Genomic DNA, 7,499 nt, shown 5'->3' with positions numbered 1-7,499 from the left:
ATCAACCATGCGTTCTAGATCGGAATCGCATTAGGCGATTGTGAAGGCCAACGCGAAACGTAGATACCATTTCTGACCTTTCCACTTCTCGATTGCGATGTTCCGGATCGTTATCAGGCCACAACTCGACAACAGCGGAGACGGGGCGATTTAGTAGCTTTAGAAATAATTGATTTGAGAAGTAAATGCATGTATGTATTTAAGGTCGACTTAATATTTTACTTGTGAGCTTTTGAGATAATAGATATTCTTTCCTTGGATATACAGACGACGATTCTTGCGATGGCTAATATACGAAATTCCCCCGGGAGAATGTACTCCGAATTTACTTAATCTCGAGTTCCGTTTCAATTAACTATACAGCAAAGACACGATAATTAAACGGAGCTCTCTGTATAAATAATAAAACACTCCCGCTACTTGTTTTCGAGGCTACAAGCTTTCAGCGTTAAGTCGCTAAAGTTCTCGCTCCTCCTTTTACTCTACTTTTGCTTTACTCTCCCGCATCCGCCTCAGCTTCACTTCGACGTTCGCGTCCGTTGAGATTTATTTCGCGTATACTTCCGTCGAGTGCCCGACGGAAAAGTTGATGGAGGGAACTATGCAGAAAACATATACAGCTGTCGACGGGTAACGTCAAAATTTACACTTTACGTTCTGCAAAAGTTACACGACGACGAAAGTTACGGCAACCGGTTCGTCTTGGGCGCGCTCGCGTAACCCAGAGAGAGAGAGATTGCCCGCGTTTCCCTCTCGCAATTTCCTTCGCCAAGTAACGCACGAACGACACAATGCGTTAATATTAAACGTCGTATAACGGGAAAATTACATGCGAATTATTACTCGCGTGTACGTGTGTGCGTGCGCGCGCGCGCGTGCGTGCGATTGTGCTGTGAACAGGTGCCGTACGCGTAGGCATTACGACGCCACGCGGTCACGCCGAGCACAATAGCGGGTACATTCATTCGTACACGTATATGTCGAACAGTCAAACGTTAACGATCAAACGTCAAAATTGATTTTCCGCGGTGTGATTGGCGGTATTGTCGAAATCGAAATGCGCTCGCGCGTTCGCGCGCTCTCGCGCGGCGCGGCGGCGGCGGCGGCGGGACCATTTTTGCCCGTCGAACGCGTGGTTAATTAACTGTGTCGATTAATTAGATAGCAATATCCTCGATATTGGCACGCATGCCGTCGCCGCCGCGCGCCACCGCGCCGCGTCACGTTCCCGCAACCACGTATTTTCCATCCCCGTTGATTGTAACGGACTTCGGCTCGCGCTCGATTCACCCCTCGTTTGTCCACTCATCGAATAATTGCCGGGTGTCATAATTACGGGATATTTGGTAATTAAATCGGGAAGGTACGGTGTGTCTTTGATTTGTAGCCGAGTTTAAAGTTTTAATTGTAATTTCATTTGGAATTTCGATGAAAGTACGGCGGACAATGCGTGCAACGTCAAATATTGATAACTCTTTAATCGGTTTCTCTCTCTCTCTCTCTCTCTCTCTCTCTCTGTCTCTCTCTTTCTCTCGAGTGGCTACATAATTAAACGATCAATAAATAAAGCGGAATTATATACTACGCGAGGTCGTAATCCCTCGTTGTTGAACGCTCGCGCTCGCGGCTCAAGCCGGTTATCCGACTCTAGGGATGTGTGAATTTATAATTAGTGCGTCATTTGTTGTAAACCGCGAATGCAATCTCGTATTCATCGCGCAACAACAACAACAACGGGGACCATGCATTTTTGATGCCGCACCGACAAATTGACCGGTGCTCTTTGAAATTGCGCTATATACGAAACTAACGAAGCGTGTGTGCATCGCCGATACATAATTCATCGACGCGCGCGCGGTAGAATCTATCCTTGAAATTTACATATATAGCCGTCGAAAGATAAACCTTCGCCGTGCCTATACCGTCGTTTTTAACGTCGCCTCGGCACCGGCATGGCACCGGCACCGATTGCGCGTTGTAATTTTCACGCTTGAGGTCGCGCCGCGCCGTTCGTGCGCACGTTGGGTGTAGTACGTGTGCTACGTGCGCGCGTGTGGCGCGCGTCGGGATATTTTCGGCATTATGCAAAATACCAGTCTTTTTTATGATGCAGATATTATCTCAACATTTTCCTCGGCCTTGTATTCCGTTCGTCGCTGGCAAAGCGTACCGCATTAATTTGGCAGGCCAGTTTCCGGTGGCGAGCCGGGAAATAACAACCCCTCCCCTCCCCATCTACCTGTCTTGAATAAATTTTGCATAAAAATAATTTGGGAAACTCGTACGCTTGAAAAATATACTTTATACACGAGGAACTAAACGGGTGTGCGCGCTGTTTATTTTCAGCGTTAATATAGAGGCAGCGCGGAAACAGTCGACCGATATTGTTTAGTCTTTTAAATCAATATATCAATACATATTTGTTCTTTAATACAAATATTAATATACAGAGCGTTTGAAAAGGTTACCTTCCGCGCGTTTATTCAGCGTATCCTGCAAAAAGGACACGAGCAATCCTTCGATTTTAACCAGAATTTTTAGCTTCGTACCAATGCGAGTCAATATGTATACGAGTAATCTTCATACGTCCGTGTTTGTCGTACAAACTCTGTCGAATAAATATTAAATATTAGCCCGTACGTATTACGCGCGACCGTAAGTCGCACACGCTTCAAAATTTATCGAATGTCAAAAACTTATCTGGATTACCGAATCGAGTGACGTTACGAGAGTCAGTCGTGCCGCTTTTGCGGAAAGTCGCTAAATAAAATTCATGCGGTCGAAAGCTACTTTCGCGGACACTGTATATTCGTAGATGAGGCATGAGCGTCGTGTTATTGTCAGGCGTGCGCCATACGTTCTGCGACAGTGTAAAAATTAGAGCATCGTGACAGACGGTAACGATATGTCGAGAGCACGCACGCAAACGTCAATTCAAGGCTATCGCATGCGTGTGGGTATATACAATATTTTATGTTTTGACGATATCGCGCCGTACAACATAGAAAATCAGTCTGGCGTTTATTGGGGCGTGACAGGCGAGTCTCGCCATCTTGAATAGCATTAAAACGATTTGCAAATGCATCGCGTTATGACATTTTTCCATTAAAGCCCGCGGGCCGCGGGCCGCGGGCCGCGAGCGCGCGGCGCGGCGGCGTGCGGGCGTAATTATTTCTGTCGAATCGAGATTGGGGAAACGGTCGTGGGGCACGCGAGCGTGGAAACGCTTATTGTTAGATATGATTCTCGGAAGATTATTTTATTAAGTCTCCGGATTAGTGACTTACTGACTGACAACTGCAGAAATAGCTCGACCTTAACGCGGCGGAAAGAATAGCGTTATCGGAACCGCGATTTATAGCCATAAAAGTTGTATATCTCGGGAAGGTTGAGTATAATACCCCTCGCGCGCGGATAATGCGACACACGTTAAAAACGTGTAAGTCCAGCGTTTATGACATTTGTCGCTTTGTAGGTTTAATCCTTGACGAATACGAATCGATACCTTATACATTCATTCACTCGGTCGCGCACGTACGTTTTCCGGCTTTCATTAAGAGAGTTCCCGTTGAAAGGACGAGGGGGGTAACGTAATAGCGCCATTATCGCCATGTCGATGTCGCCGAGGCCGAATGACCTCGCGGTGAAAACGAAACGACCGTGTCTATCGGTAATTGCATTAAGAGTCAATGGTAATTTCACGTCTATCACGTCACGACGGACGACCGTGCCGGCGCGGTTCCGGGTCGATCTGCTGGGTGGTCCCGGGGACTGGGGAGCAGCGTCTATCGCGATAGGAAAAAAAAAAGAAACGGACAGGCGCCATGGATAGGTGATGCGATGGGATACGAGGGAAGAGAAAAGACCGCGTCTCGCGGGAGCGATCAAATTATCGGGGAAACGTACTTCAAAGGACCGACCCTTCGCCCTCGCCCTCTTCCCCCCCCCCCCGCCCCCGCCCCCTTTCTCGGCCTCCTCCGTAGCGGAAAGGAGAGCGCGGTTAAATTGTCGCGGTAAAGATCGCGAGAGCGGAGCGAAGTGAAGTGAAGTGAATAGGCGGCCTCGGCGCGCAGTGGTGCCTAAACGAATGAAAGCGGAATTTCCGAGAGGCAAAATGTTTCTTTTTCTCTTCTCTCACGATTACTTACCCGCGCAATCTCACGATTCTCGCGAATCGATTAACGAAAAGTCTCGGCAAAAACATTTGCGAGGAGCGTTCGCGATGTAACGTTCTTGCGACAGCCAACGTCACGTAAATAAGCGGCTAATGTTTCGTGAAACTGTTCTCTAATTATTTAATTAGGTTGAAAATTATTCCTGGAAACGAGAAATGTATAACACGGGCGCAACATTTGCCAAGTTCGCACAGTTAAAGGGCTGCTACATTTTTTTCCATTTATCATAAATTTCCCATATTGTCGCAATGAAAATGTCACGAGTCCTCGTTAAGGCACATCGAAATAAAATGGTTTTTACAGATAGCTGAACTAACATTTTCTTTGATATTTCTGACAATTTGACGTTCCATCCGGATGTGACAGTCATAACAAAAGTATGCAAAAGGACGGAGTATTTTATAAGCGATATGAACTAGTTCGAGCTGGGAAATGGTCGAGAATAATTTGCAGTCCAAGATGATATGATTTCTTGAATATCGTCGGTCTCGCATGACGAGCGAAAGGAAACAATAAAAAAAATATATATCGTATATTGATGTGCGAACGCAGAGATGTAGACAGAGATAGAAATAAAGGGTAAGAGAGGGGGAGAGAGAGAGAGAGAGAGAGATTAACATGCAGGGATTGTCGCTTAATAAATAGTTTCTTTTGTCAATGTAGTACTGTTTGCTCAATATAATGAAGTAATTATAACGTTGCGAGGTTTCGCCCGCAAAATCCCTCTTAGGCACCACTGCGCGGCGTGGCGCGGTGGGCAAAGCGAAGTCGGAACTCGGAACGTGAGGTCGCACGGCGGACCCGATCGAGCCTCTTTCTACTCACTGGCGGCAGGGATGCCTGCGGCGCGCGGAGGGTATCAGGGGGAAAAGAGGAAGGGAGACTGCCGCGACAGGGTCGGAGAGCGGCGAGGGCAGAAGAGGGGTAAACGGAGCGCCCCTTTGCGAGGCAGGGGGGTGCTCTGGAATAAAGGGGGGGAGGGTAGGACGAGGGTGTAGTCGCGGGAAGGTTGGCAGAGTGGAGGAAGGATAGTCGAGTCGAATAGGAGGTAGTAGGGGTAGACAGTGGGGGGTGGGGAGGTAGTCGGGGCCGCGGGGAGTGAAAGGGGTTGCCGCGAGTTCGGTGAGCCCGCAGTTCTCAGGGTGGCTCGTCAGTTCGGCGGACGACCGTGCGAGAGCGCCGTCGTGGCGGCGTGATCGATCCCTATCGCTCTCTGTCCGCTAGTCCGCTTCGCGGCGGCATTCGCGGCATTCGCGCGCCCGCACCCCCGATAAGCGGTACGTGCCGCGGTGGCAAACTCCTCGAGGGAGAGAGCGAACCCCGTCGCGCGCGCCAAGGGCGTCACAAATCGCTGTCGTCGTGGCGATGACGTCGCGCCGCCGACGTCTGCTGGCCGTAGCGACGTCGCCAGCCGCCGAGTAGTAAGGCCGTACTACAGGCGCGACGACGCCAGCCGAGCTGCCTGAAACGGCCTTCCGACGGCCGCGGCGCGTGGACGCGGGGAAACCCCCTATCGACCCTATCCGCGGTGGCTGGCTAACCTTGCGGCCCGTCTCTAGACGTCCTATCTATACGGCCAAGGTGCGTCTCGTTTCCTGAGTTTCCTCCCGACCCGAGATTTTTCCTGACTTTTCGTGCATCCGAAAGCCGTCGTGCGTGCGACCGAATAATCCATTGTACTCGCACCCCCTTTCGCCCGCGGACCTTGATCCACGTTGACGCGTCTAACCCGGTCAATCACCCGCTTTGGCACGCGCAAACCCGTTGAGCTTGCCTGTCAGCCAGCCAGCAGCCAGCGGTCGGCGACGGCGGTCGGTGTCGCGGTCGAAGCCGCGCGCGTCGAGTGCCGGTCGAGCTTGATCGAGCCTCAACCAGCCTCAACCAGCCTCAACCGCGTGCGTCCACGGGACAAGTGACGCCAAGTGCCGGAGCTGCGGCTCTGCTCGCTCTGCATCCTCTTCTCTCGCGTGCGTGCGTGCGTGCGTGCGTGCGTGCGTGCGTGCGTGCGTGCGTGCGTGTGTGCGTGCCTGTGTATAGAGAACGCGGACCCGCATCTTGACGGCGAGTACATAAATCAATTTCACCGACGACCGCGCGTCGCTCTTCCGTCAAGTCGCGATCAAACGTTTGGCAGTTACTCCGATTGAGACCCGTGGGGTGGTAGAAAATTACATTTTGCGCTGGTCCCGCGAGAATCCCGTAGAGACGCGCGTGAGATGATTGGCCAATGCGGCCGGCGCGGGCCGTAATTAATTTCTCCGCTGTTCGGGAAAATTACGTCGTCCGGTCACCGATATTAGGCAGCCAAAGGTCGGTTCGAGAGACGGAGAGACAGAGAAAGAGAGAGAAAGAGAGAGAAAAAAAGAGAAAGAAAGAAAGAAAGAGCGATCGGGCCGCGAGTGAGATTACATCGCGGGGGCAGGGGGAAGGGGGAAGGAGGATGGGGATAGAAGTAGCACGCCCGGTGTATGTGCGACGGGGCGATTTTCTCTCTCTGCACGCGCAAACGAGGGGGATACGCTCTCGCGTTCGACGACACTATCGTAATCAGTTAATTTCCGGGCGTTAAGCGGTTTCGTCGGCCGGCGAACTGGCGATATTCGGGACGGCGCGGCGTGCGCGAGATACACCGCGTATGACAATTCGGCGGCGGCAGGTGCGCGGGATAATCGCCGGCGGTGCTATCGCGATCAATTCCTATCCTTCCCGGGGACTGTGGAGAGCTCTTTGCGCCTCTTCGTCGTTCACGGACAATTACGGGATCGGGCTGGGACACGCGAAAGGGCAGAACGCAAGAAGAGGAATCGAGAGCGATTACGGATCGATACGGTACGTCTCAGTTTGAGGTATACCTCTCGACTCCGTCACTGTCGCGTGTTAAACGAGATTGGAATTTTTTTTTGTTATATCAATCTGATAAGATTACAAAAATTCCAGAGAGAGAGAGAGAGAGAGAAAGTCAGTATTAGATCTTCCGGTGCTACCATTACCGCACCTTGAAAGTTAAAAATTCGATCTTGATAGTTTCGAAAAGAGTAAGGAAACCAAAGTTGGAATTAGATTCCTAGACTTATTATTGCTATACTTGATACGAACGGAAACGGGGTCGGCAGTATTTGCGCACGGAATTAGTCAAATTGGAAATTCGACGCTGTTGTATTTGAAAATATTAAAACTCGATTTTAATGCATGTCCAAAGGGTAAAGGGACTAAAACCGTAATCAGTTTTGTGGTCATTGACACTCACATGCGTGCTGGCGCAAAGCCTCAATATTTGCGTTAATTGTATTATAATTAAACAAATTTTGCATTATATTTCGCTGA

At 50.2% G+C, this 7,499-nt stretch overlaps 1 protein-coding gene across 4 annotated transcripts in view; it reads left to right on the top strand.

Moving 5' to 3' along the window:
- Gaba-b-r2 (gamma-aminobutyric acid type B receptor subunit 2) overlaps positions 1 to 7,499 on the top strand; it is a 47,455-nt gene that overhangs the window by 9,998 nt on the left and 29,958 nt on the right. Inside the window, exons 1-2 of one of the 4 annotated variants that reach the window (XM_071699161.1) lie at positions 5,271 to 5,756; positions 6,746 to 7,004. The exons of 1 other annotated variant lie outside the window; for it this stretch is intronic. The gene's annotated coding sequence lies outside the window, so the exon portion shown is untranslated. 2 more of the 4 variants (XM_071699163.1, XM_071699160.1) reach the window with 2 other exon arrangements.

Source organism: Temnothorax nylanderi, unplaced genomic scaffold (genome assembly GCF_030848795.1).
Source record: "Temnothorax nylanderi isolate EJ_2023f unplaced genomic scaffold, tnyl_v1.0 TNYL_tig0017_pilon, whole genome shotgun sequence".
In the NCBI taxonomy this organism is placed as follows: Eukaryota; Metazoa; Arthropoda; class Insecta; order Hymenoptera; family Formicidae; genus Temnothorax; species Temnothorax nylanderi.
Note: the sequence above shows the minus strand (reverse complement) of the source record. Positions and strands in the feature narration are given on the sequence as shown.